Source organism: Talpa europaea (assembly GCF_964194135.1).
Source record: "Talpa europaea genome assembly, chromosome: 1".
NCBI lineage: Eukaryota > Metazoa > Chordata > Mammalia > Eulipotyphla > Talpidae > Talpa > Talpa europaea.
Genome location: NC_140073.1, coordinates 117,644,558 through 117,657,815, shown reverse-complemented (window position 1 = coordinate 117,657,815; position 13,258 = coordinate 117,644,558).

The window sequence follows — 13,258 nt, the reverse complement described above, 5'->3', positions numbered from 1 at the left end:
GATAGAAAATCTCGTATTTGTGTAATGCAATAATATTTTGAAATACTCTAGTATGCTTTTCTTCTCAGCACTTCCTTGTATTTTTTAAAATCATAATCCTATTGAATTGGAGCTATTTATGACCTCTGGGAGGACTGAGATTGTTATAATTAAAAAAGAAGTCAGTTGTCAGCATATGGCTTTAGGCTTCAAAAAACAAGTACCCAAAATCAATTTTAGCAAGGTTAAATTGTAATTTTAAGAGCCGAACAAGAGAGAGAAATAAAAAAAGGTTTTCTTTGTGTGTTTTTGATTCCATAATCTTACCTTTAATATCAAGAAACAAAGCCTGGAAGGCTGAGGAAAGAGTATTAACTAAAAAAAAAAAAAACTTTAAATATGAAGGATACAGGAGATGACAGAAGGGCAGTTTTCTAGCCCAAGGAATAGAAACAAAAAAAATAACAAAACCTCTGTTAGGTGTGGTGTCTTAGACAGCTTCGTCTGTTAATATTGAAATACCACAGGCTGGGTAGTTAAACAACAAAAATTATTTCTCACAGTTCTGAGGCTGGAGAGTCCAAGATCAAAGTGCTAACTGATGGGGTTCCCAGTGAGCATGTCCCCCCCAACTTAGAGATGATCGCTTCTCTCCAAGTCCTGGCGAGCAACGAGGGAGCACTAACTGCGCGTGCATGTCTCTTCTAACGAATAACGACGCTAATCCTCCGGATAAGAGCAGCATTCTTTTGTGTCTTATAACATTAAACTGCTTCCAAAATTAAACTTATTTTAAAATATAGTCACACTAAAGTTTTGGGCTTCAACATATGAACTTGGGTGGCCACAATTCAGTCCAGAGCATGTGGGAAGGATCTGAAAGGAGTGGAGACCAAGTAAGTGTGTCATGGATGAGTTTCCAGCGGGGCCATCCTGGCTCTTCCCCATGTGGACACAAGGAAGGGCTAATTAATAAACTAGATGGCAGAAAACTCCCAGATAGCTCAGCTCTTTGTGCAGAAAGAACTTTTCCTTGCCTTGGGCCTGGTTTGGAGGTGGCCTCAGTGTTCCATGCCAAAGTGGAATGCCATAAAGTAGAAGGCTAGTGGGCATATTTAGACTGAGTAAATCTGTGCTAGTACCTTGTGTGCACACTTCTCATCTGCAGAAATGTTCAGAGACTCAAGTTGGAGTTGCTGAAACCCTTAGCAGAGAGCTATCAGAAAGTGTCCCCTAAGCAAGACATTGAATGGGAGTCAGAAAATTTCATAGCAGCCTAACACTGGCAAAAACTGAGGAGCTCTCTGGTTGACAGTGAAAGTGGGTCTACTTCCTCCAGATATGATGGCTGCTATACCTTTTGTTGGAATTCAGTTACTTCAGTATGTCATGCTGTGTTTAAATGAGAAACCATGATATTGTTTTTGGCCTAGTATTGTACTGGGATTTTTTTTTTTAATTGATGCATCCTTCTATGAAAACACCACTGCTTACAGCCCTTACCCTTCTATTACAAACAACTACATACACAACTGGACAAAATAGATGAAACAACTGTTTTCATACATTGAATAAATTGAGCTATTTGAGAAAATCAAAATAAGCAAGATGAACCTTATGATTGGCCCTGCAATTTCTGACTGCAGTACAAGGAGAGTAAATGCAAATACACCCTGGCACTTATAATGAGCTGAGGAGACAGATTCAGAGATGTGGAAGGCTGAAAAGGCTAGAACTTGCAGGGAAGATTACCAGAGAGGAGGGAGCTATGAAGAGCATGAGCTCTAGAAATATGCGTAAGTCTTTGGCTGGATACCCATCTTTGGTGAGTAAGGTGAAATTCAACAAGACCAGACAAAATACTGGTAAGTGAAGATAATTACTAGGGAGTTGTAAAATGAACTATGCCCAGAACGCAAGTAAAACCTGGGAATCAACAGAGTTTGCATCCAAGTGGAGAAATGTGGAATACACAGATCATTTCATTAGAGAAAGCAGAGGTTCAGGGTTAGTATAAGATTAAAAGCTATTGTAGACGCAGATGAAAAACTGAAAAGCAAGCCTTGAAAGGATCAAGCTGATCTGCAAGTATCTTACCCTGTCATTACACTATCCAACAAACACTTAGAAGGAATACCACAAAATCCAGGACTCACTGACATAAAATCTTGATGTCCAGCATCTGATGGAAAAATTATTAGGATTTGAAAAATCAGGGAAACATCTCCCATATACAAGAGGTAAATCAGTAAACAGAAATAGCCCCCCAAATGATACACATGTTGGGATTTACAGATAAGGACTTTGAAATAACTATTATTAATAGAGTGGGATGGGGAAGAACAACTTCAGTGACTTGAAGAACAATATCAAAAGTTTAATACAGGCAGTTGGAATCTCAGAAGGAAAGGAGAGATAGGAGGACAGAAAAATGATTTGAAAATATGACTAAATTTTTTTCCAAATTTGATGAAGTTTAAATTCATAGACCTAATAATCTCATCCTGAATCTAAAACCCACACCAAGGAAAATATAACCAAATTGATGAAAAACAGAGAAAAATCTCGAAAGCGGTCAGTGTTAAGGAGTAAGAAATTGAATTGTTATAATTTATATCTTGAGACATTCCCAGAGATCATTAGACTCCTTTAAAATTTTCCATTGAGCAATAGTGTTCTCATTTAGAATGTATCTCTTTTATATATACCACCATAATCTTTATTTTTTTATTATTTTTTTAAAGATTTATTTTATTTTTATTTATTTATTTATTTATTTATTTATTTATTTATACAAGCACTGGGTACAGTCAGAAGCACGGGAGGGTGAGAGAATTCACCAGAGCCAGAGGGGGGAGCAGAGCAGGCAGAAGGACCGAAGTACACTGCTGAGGGGAGCAGCGGGCGGCAGGAGAGGTCTGTGCGCCATGTGGGACCCTCCTCTGGTGGCCGGGGAGCAGCCAGGGATCGAACCGGCGCTGCAGAGGATGCGGGCAGCTTCGCAACCCAGCGCTCAACCGCTGCACCACCAGGGAGGCCCCACCACCACAATCTTTAATTTGGAGTTAATACTTCACAATATTCTGACAAATTAAAAGGTGAAAGTATTTTCAGCACCTGTAACTATTTACACAAAAGCAATGGTGCCACTTACTTCTACCAGTATTCCAGGCTTTATTTTCTTAATTGCAGTTAAAAATTGAATATGACTTCTAATGACTAAGCTTTGGGCATTTTTAAAACTTTGATTAAATACTTTCATTCTTACAATTTTATTTGCTAACTTAGAGTGATAAGAATTTAATCATTTTTATAAATTTGTTTTAACTTAAAATTTATAATGAATTTGTAAATTTGTATTTAAATCTATTAAGCATTTTGCTTCATTAACTTTTATTTTGACTTCTGAGCATTTTAAAATTAAAAAATTACAATCAATACTGGTTTTTAATTTTATATAAAACAACAAAGTATTGTTATACAAAATAACAATATTCATATCACACTTCCACTCCTTTATTGGAACAACTCAGGAGGAAGCACCCTACCATTCCATTTTGAAAGTGATCCAACTTCATTCTTCATTCTTTTATGCCTGGCTTTCTGGTTTTCCCTGCACCATTTATTAATGAGACTATTCTTTGCCCATTGTATGGTCATAGCTATTTTGTCATGTTAGATACATGGATTTATTTATTTCTGGATTTTGATTCTCTTCCACTGATTCATGTATCTGTTTTTGTGCCAACACCATATTGTTTTTAGTGCTATTGCTTTATAATAAAGTTTGAAGTTCTGTAATATGCTTCCATTTATCTGCTTTTTTTTAGGATTGCTTTCCCCATTTAAGGCCTTTTGTTGTTACATATAGATCTGAAATTATTCCAATTCTTTGAAAAAATATTGTTGTTTTTAATTTTTTCTTAAGATTTATTTATTTATGCATACAAGAGCTGGGGTACAGGCCAGAGGTGCGAGGGGTGAGAGGATTCACTAGAGACAGAGTAGGGAACAGAACAGGCAGACTGAATTACACTGCTGAGGGGAGCAGCGGGTGAGACCAGAGAGGTCTGCTGCACCATATGGGTTGCTCCCTGGCTGGCTGGGGATCGAACTCGTGCTGCAGAAGCTTCAGATTGCTTCATAGTGTGGTGCTTAACCCCTTGTGCCACCAGGGAGGCCCCCAAAAATGTTTTTAATGGGGATTGCATTAAGTTTATATATCATTTTAGGCAGAGTTATCATTTTGATTATTTTGATTCCTCCTATGCATTAACATGGGAAGAAATAAAACCCTGCATTTCTGGACATTCAACTCACAAAGAATAAAGCAAAAATTCACCTCATTTATGTTACAGAATCAGTCAGTCTGCATGGGAATTTCTACTTTCAAGAGATTAGAGCCCTTTCTCATACTCTCTTTTACATTTCTCCCCCAAGAATGTATATAAACTGGGAACAGTCTCAATAGTTGTCCCCCAAACATATACACAAATCTTTTTCAATGTATTTGTGTTACTGATGTTCATTTTAAGAAAACATATGGACATAAAAAACAATAAAACGGGAAACTACAACTTCAGAAATTTCCCAAGTTCTTCCAGTCATTATCCATTGCCTAGAATTCCCAATTTCCTTCAACCTAGTCACAGAAAGTTCTATTAGATGGTTTACTTCTACATAAAGTTTGAAGTTCACAAAGGTGGTCATTTTTTCCTGAAAATAATGCTTAATGAAGGGTATGTGATCTTTCTAAAACAAAGTCCTTGTTAGCACATGTTCTATGTAAGTCATCAGAATTGAACAGTGCAGCGAGTTGTCTGATATAAGACTACCCAGGATGCACCGAACTCCCTTTTGCAGTGACTCTGTCATAGAAAGTTTGTAGTTGCTGTTGGTTGTAGTGGCTGTCATGTGATCATTATTGGTTTTCTCATGTTAACAGTCAAAAGATGAGAGCCAAAGTAGAGTCCTCTAGAGTGCAAGACCCAAGATACCAGTCTGTCTCTCTTTAGTTTTGGAAAATTAGTCAGACTTTGCAACCCTAGAGCAAGAGGTTACAAGACTTGGCTATTAGCTTTTAATTGGGATGATAAAAATGCTAAGAAAAAAATCATAAGTTAATATGAAAAAATTATCCTGCCAGAGAAATTCAGGAATAAAGAGATGATATTTTCTTTGACTTGTATAAAAAAACTAAAAAATGAGACTACCATCCTCAACATAAAGTCTTAAATAGTTTGATCAACTAGAGGTTGTTTCTTTGTAAGTTAATGACTTTGACTTCAGAAAAGGTGACTAGTTATTAAAGAGAAAGTCATTTGTGTAGAAATTACATAGAAATGCTGACTCACTAGGCTGAATTCCATGTATGTCTCTATGATGCTTGGGAAACACAAACAAGGGAAGGTCATGCACATTTTTAGGTTTCCATAAACAAGATGACAGAAAAGAATGAGCTGCTGATGTTTTTCCATTTCATTCTGTGAACATTTCATTCTGGAAATTATCATCAGGGCTAAGGTCTTTAGGCTCACCATAATTAGATTGTTTACAAGGAATGCATTTCAACTGGTACTTAGCTACTGTTGATAACACAAATAAATGCATGCTGCACAGGGAAAGATGTACTTTACACACTGTCTAAGACAATTCCAAATATGTACCTGGTGCAGCACCAGCTTCCAGTCCCCAAATGATAGATGCAATGGGAAGTATTTTTGCTCTTTTTTTTTTTTAAAGATTTATTTATGCATACAAGAGCTGGAGTATAAGCCAGAGGTGCAGGGGGTGAGAGGATTCACCAGAGACAGAGTGAGGAACAGAACAGGCAGATACACTGAAATACACTGCTAAGGGGGGCCAGTGGGTGAGACAGGAGAAGTCTGCTTTGCCGTGTGGGTCAACTTCCATGTGGCTGGGGTTCGAACTCTGCTGCAGATTGCTTCCTAGTGCTGAGACTTAACCCCTTGTCCCACGAGGGAGGCCCATGCTCTCACTTTTCTTATTTTCTTTATTCTGAGGGCTTTTGGTTTTGTTTGTTCTTCTTTTACTAGTTCTTTAAGGTAAAAGATTATTTCAGTTCTTGTTTCTTGATGGGGGCCTATACAGCTATATACTTTCGTCTTACTACTGCTTTTGCTGTGTCCTCTAAGTTCTGGAAGGTTGTGTCTACATTGTCAGTTGTCTTGAGATATTTTTTAATTTCTTCTTTATTTTCCTCATAACCCAGTAATCATTCAGTAGAGTGTTGTTCAGTCTCTACACATTAGAAGTTTTCTTTTTGTGGTTGATTTCTAGTTTGATACCACTGTGGACATAGAAGATGCTTGGTATGATTTCAGGATTCACAAATGTATTGATATTTGTCTTGTGACCTAATATGTGGTCAATCCTGCAGTTTTCATGTGCACTTGAGAAGAATGTGTGTTCAGCTGTTGGGGGGTGCAGTGCCCCATAAATGCCTATTAATTCCATGTGGTCTGATTCTTTAAGGCTATTATGTCCTTAGTTATTTTCTGTGGATCTCTCCATATTGGTGAAAGTTGTGTAGTGAAATCCTCAACCACTTATGTGTTTTCCCAATATCTGTTTTCAGATAGATAATAATTGCCTTATATGTTTCTTTTTGCATTTGTCCCCAGCAGCAGGGAAAACAAAAGAGAATATAAGCAATTGGGACTACATCAAACTAAAAAGGCTCTGCATAGCAAAACAAACTGTCACTAAGACAAAAAGGACACCCTGATGAATGGGAAAAAATATTTGCACGTCATACATCTGTACAAGGGGCTGCATTCCAAGATTTACAAAAAACTCACACAATTCAACTAAAAGAAATAAATAATCCAATCAAAATGTGCAGAAGAGGGCCTCCCATGGTGGCGCAGTGGTTGAACGCTGGGCTGCAAAACTGCCCGCAGCCTCTGCAGCGCTGGTTCATCCTTGGCTGCCGGGGAGAGTCCTACATGGTGCGCAGACCTCTCCTGCTGTGCCCGCTGCTCCCCTCAGCAGTGTATTTCTTCAGTCTGCCTGTTCTGTTCCCTGCTCTGGCTCTGATGAATTCTCTCACCCTGCCGCACTTCTGCCTGTACCCAGTGCTTGTATAAATAAATGAATAAATCCTTAAAAAAAAAAAAAGTTAAAAAAAAAGTGCAGAAGAACTAAATAAGCAATTCTCCGAAGAAGAAAACATACAGATGTCCAAAATGCACATGGGAAATGCTCAGGTCATCAGGGAAATGCAAATCAAAACCGCAAATGAGATAGCATCTCACACATGTGAGAATGGCCCATATCAAAAAGACCAGAAACAACAAGTGCTGCTAAGGATGTGGAGAAATATAAAAATTAAAGACATATAAAGAAAATATATTAACCAAACAAAGAATAAGTAATCTGACACAGCAAAAAATTAGTATAAATTTAAAAGATCTGCTTCTGCATCTAAAGGCTTGTAGGTCCAAAGCCCTCTTCATCTTATATTGTGTTTCTTGCTTTTAGTCCAGTCTTTTCTAATTCTTTTAAAAGTCCATATGGATTTCTTATGTATCAGTTTATAACCAACTCTATTAGACAAAAGTCACATTCACAAAGCTCTTCAAGATAAATCCTTTCCTACTTGGGCATCTTTTGAGATTGCTATTATTGGACTGAAATGATATGGTCAGGCAGGCAGTAATACCATCAAAGGAGCTTTCCTTATTTGAAATATTTTATGAATAACTGTCTTAAATTCTTTTGAGGTTATTTACAAAAATATTACTGACTTACCCTGAATTTGATCTTTTCCAGAAGCCTTTTTTTTAAAAAAGTTTATTTATTTATTTATTTTGCACAACAGGAGAGGTATGCTGTGCCATGTGGGACCCTCGCTGGCTGGCTGGGATCAAACCAGCGCTGCAGAGGCTGCGGACAGCCTCACAGCGTGGTGCTCAACTGCCTGTGCCACCAGGGGAGGCCCTCTAGAAGCCATTTTTAAATTAGCAATGTTTCTTGGAGAATTTAGGTATGAAAAGTAATTTTATTTCAAACCCAATAAGTTTTAGCACTTTTATATTAAGGCTTATTCTTTATCTCATCTCTCTGCCCTCACCCTTTATTATCGGACCGGAGGAAAAAAGTCAGGTAACATTTTGAATATTCTGCTTGGAAATCTCCTTAGCTAGATCATTGAGCTTATTCTGTATATTTTCTCTTTGTCACATAACCACAAATGGCTATGTTGGGAATCACTCTGTTGTCATCTAACAAGGATACTCTTTCTTCAACTTCCAATAATATTTTTCTCTATTCCCCTTAAGCCTTTATGGACAGTCTCTTCAACTAACACTCTACATGAGACACTTTTGACCTACACTAACAGTCTCCTCAACAGTGTTCCAACTTCTTTCCACTAAAAGAACTAGATTTCCATTCTAAAGCCAGTGTCATATGTTGTAAAATTTTGTTATGGCAACATAACATTTCTAGTTACCAATATTCTTAATAGTCACCAACTGATTCATAACAACAAAACTTAGTGACTTAAAGTAACATTTAATTTGCTCATGAAACTGCAAATTGAACAATGCTTAATAGAAACAATGTTTTTTTCAACTCTATATCTTATCATCTGAGATGTGGCTTGACTTGTAACTAGAGAATTTATATTTGCGATAACTCATTCAATAGTTGGCAATTTGGAGCTATTGTTGGTTGGGATTTAAGCCAGGTCCAAAGGTCAGAAACTTTTGTTCTCCACATAGGTCTCTTTTCAGGCTTTTAGTCCTTTCTTTCATAATTCTGCTGCCTTCCTAACAGTGTAGTGGCGGGGTTCCAAGATCAAACATCTTGAGAAAACCAGATGGAAGTGCATGGCATTTTTTATGCTCTAACCTTAAAAGTCACAAATCATCTTTTCTACTATACTCTATTGTCAATATAATCAACCAGTTGCAAAGGAAGGGATATAAACTCCAGTTTTTGATGGAAAAGTGGGAAATTTTTAAAAGAATATGTTAGACAGGAGATGTGTTGGATACATGTTTGGTAAACAATCTGCTATATGAAGTAAAAAAGGGTTGCATAAGGAAATTGGTGGAAAGAGGGTGTACTTTTCTTATCACTGATACTAAAATACTATGAAGAAGAATTAAACACTTTATATTAAACACTGGTCCTCTTAAATTAAGTAAAATTTGTCCTATCTTACAAATAAAGTATATTTTGCATATTTAAATGAAAAAGTGAAAGTACTCAATGTTTTCCATCCAGTTAAATTCTATCTAGCAAGTATTTATTGAACATCTCCTACATGTTGAACATTGTGCTAAGCACATACACGAAACAATTAATTGCATCATAGTAAGATAAATGAAAAAAATTAAAGGTATATACTATATCCACATGATAATTGGACCTCTACCTCACATCACATATAAAAATTAAAACTCATAGTTGATAAAGATAAATATAAGAGGTTAAACTTTTTTTTTTTAGTATATGTGTTGCCAAAGCAAACATGGCTTTAAACAATAGGGGCAAAAAAGTGACAGGATCATGTTTGCATTTAGAACAATAGGGAGGAATATAGACTAGTACTATATCTCAGGCAAGAAATGAGTGCCTGAACCAAGATAGTACAGTAGAGATGGAAAAAAAAAAATAAATAAAAAATAAAACCCAAATATTTTCTAAGTGGAACTGGAACTTGATGATGCTTTTAATTAGCTATTTTATGGAGAAATGTAAAAGTAATCTGAAATAGATAATGTTTCAAATGACATTATTTTTGGTATAATATTCCCTTGGAAGGAAAGAAATGACATATGGCATGATCTATATTTGCATTTTTATATGCTTAGAATCTGTAAAGGTGGGCTCAGATATATAAAATTGTTCACACCTTTCTTCTCAAGGAGAAGCCAAGCATACATTTTAATAACTACATAACCACCCAATCAGGGACTTGGTATAGATATTATGACGTTCTTTATATAGATCAGCATCATCACTCATTAGAAGTCCCTTCATTTTCAAAGAAAGAACTATGAAGTTTCATGGCAGCAATCATAAACAGGTGAGCCAGAAGAAGCACTTAATGCGTATGGGAGGTTTCCTAACATTTTAGCAGATTATTTTAAAGATGTCTAAATGTTACTTGCTTGACAAAGAAACCAGGAAGTTAGCAGTGTTACCACTTCTCAAAATTGCCTCCCCTTTTTTCTTGCTTGTGATGGGATGTCAAGATCATGAAATACTGATGTCCACACTTCCGATTCTCAGTGATTAAGATATACAAGTCATGGTTAAGTAAGTGTTACTCTCTTAGCAATCTTTGTGACCAGAGCTATACATTCTTCACTCTAGAGAGAAGATACTGACTCTTTAGTTGTAGTACATTAAAAAAGACACTATGTTACACACATACACAATATATTTTCTAAGAACAGCCCTTCTTCTAGTAAGAATTACTATGTCTGTGGGTACTAAGTGTTTGGGCTTAATGAAAATATTCAAAACCACAAAGAGATAATCACACCTGTGAGACCGGCCCATCTTAAAAAAACATCAAAACAAGTGCTGGTGAGGGTGTGGAGAAAAAGGAACTATCTTACACTGTGGGAGTGTAAACTGGTTCAGCCTCAGGAGAGCTGTGTGGAGGTTCCTCAAAACACTAAAAATGTATATCCCATATGACCCAGCAATTCCACTCTTAAGAATATACCCAAAGAGGGCCTCCCCTGGTGGCGCAGTGGTTGAGCACTGGGCTGCGAAGCTGCCCGCAGCCTCTGCAGTGCCAGTTTGATCCCCGGCCACCAACGAGGGTCCTACATGGTGTGCAAACCCCTCAGCAGTATACTTGGGTCCTTCTGCCTGTTCTGCTCCCTGCTCTGGCTCTGGTGAATTCTCTCACCCTCCTGCGCTTCTGACTGTACCCAGTGCTTGTATAAATAAATAATCTTAAAAATAAATTAATAAAGTTGTTTAGTTAAAAAAAAAGAATATACCCAAAGAATATAAAAACACTAATTTGGAAGGAAACCTGCATTCCTATGTTTACTACGGCACTATGTACAATAGCCATGATGTGAAAACATCCTAAATGCCCCCAAACAGATGAATGCATCAAGAGCATATGGTCTATATACACAGTCTAATACTACTCCAGAATCAGAAGATAAACTCATGCCATTAGTGGCAGCATGAATGAAGCTGGAAGGGATTATACTAAGCAAGAAGGAGAATGATAAATACCAATGATTTGGTTAGAGAAACCAAGCTAAAGGTCAAAGACAAACCTTGAATGCAGCACACAAGTCACAGCTGAGATTTATCTGAGGAACACTGTGATTCAATCAACAGAAATCTCTACCTAGACAAAGGATTGTGATAGATGTTTGTGAATCAACTCATCAGATAATCTCTGCTTTGAAATACCGCAAGGGATTTTTTTTTTTTTTTTTTTACATTGCAACTAGAAAAAGAACAAAAGGAATTATTTGCAGTTTACCAGAAAGCCATGAATCATATGTGGGTGGATTTACTAAACAATTAACTCAAGCACACAAATGAAATATTATAATGTGTATGACCAAGGTGTAATTGTTTTCAGTCACTAGTTCAGCCCCCAAATGAACAAGCAATCCAAACACTGAATACTGGAACAAATTCCACACCCAAGAGCTGATTGTTTGGGGCAACATTTCTAGAGCTTACTTTTTCCTTTTTGGGTCTCATTCGGGTTTTCCACTAGTTGACTCTAGAAGCATTCAGACTGTGCATTTTCTCAACATCCAATCAACACAATATGAAGACTTTTTACTTGCTAACCATTAACAACAAAATAGCTCTTTGTTTTTTAAATACTGCCACACAGGCCTATTTATAACATTTGGCTTTTCTTGACATTACTGAGATGGTTCCCCTTGGATCTTCCTATGTGCTTATATTTGTTCTCTGTTTTGAACTTTGGGTTATAAAGAAAATTTCCTGAAGAGGGCCTCCAAAGATAACCTGTTAGAGATAAAAATGCTCATGTCCTGCTTAACGAAGTTCTCCCTTGGAAAGCAGACAGTAAGACCTATTAATAAAATTCCTTGCTACTTGAAGTGCAGCAACAGCAACCTCACCAGAGAACTTACGGAAACACAAAAATTTGGACCTCCCCAAACAGGACCCAGCTCTACTCAATCAGAATCTTGATCTCTATAACATATCAGGGGATTTGGTTTCTATGAATATTAAAATTTCAGAAGCATTGTTCTTCACATAGTTCAGTCTTCACATAGTAGAACAGGACTATTTTTGCCAGTCCCTGGTTCTATTGCTTGAAAGAACACAATGAAGATAAAAAATTCATACCTGGATCTATAAATTCATGTCCTACCTTTCATATAATGCTGAATAAGTCAAAGCCCATTTTCTTGTTACCCAATCTCAACTCTTTACCACATTTTACTGACTGTGCCAAGCACTATACTCAGTGCATTTATCTTCAATACTAACAAATCCATGAAGGAAGTACTATTATCATCGTTCCAGTTCTAGCAGAGCTTTGCACCCGGCTTGAGCCTTAGCCAGTAGATTCTCCCTATTCTACATTTTTGGATACGTACTCCCTCCTAGAGCAGTAAATGACTGCTTAAATTTTATAATAATACCAGCCCTCTTGTTTAAGACTTTTTTTTTTTTAATCTTTTCAGTGATCCAGCACCTAGCTTTCTGGGAAAGTATCTGTAGAAATATAGAATTATATTTAAACACTAATAGCATCTATAACTAGTTATTAGCTTAACAACACTGGAAAAATAGGTATTCTCTTAAAATGTGTATTTGTGAATAAGGAATATCATTTACATTTCTACATTTTACAAAGTCTAGTTCCATCCACATTGCTGTGAATGGCATGAGTTTATCTTTTTTGATTGCTGAATAATATTCCATCGTGTGTATGTGCCACATCTTCTTGATCCAGTCATCTATTTTTGGGCATTTGGGTTGTTTTCAGGTTTTACCTATTGTACGGGTGCATTGGTGAAGGAAACTCTATGGGGACTACACCTGAGGGGATGGGGGAAGCAAATGTTTAAAAATGAACAGTGATGTAAAAAATGAAGAAAAATTAATATAAAAATATTACCCCCTCCCCCAAAAAAAGTTTCCACTGGTTACAACTAAATTAAAACCTTACTATCATGAGGAAAACAAATTAATCATTTGGAATATTACTTCAAATGTTATTTCTAAAATAAAGCATGATCCCTCTCTCAGTCCCACTTTTAAGTCCTTTAAGTCT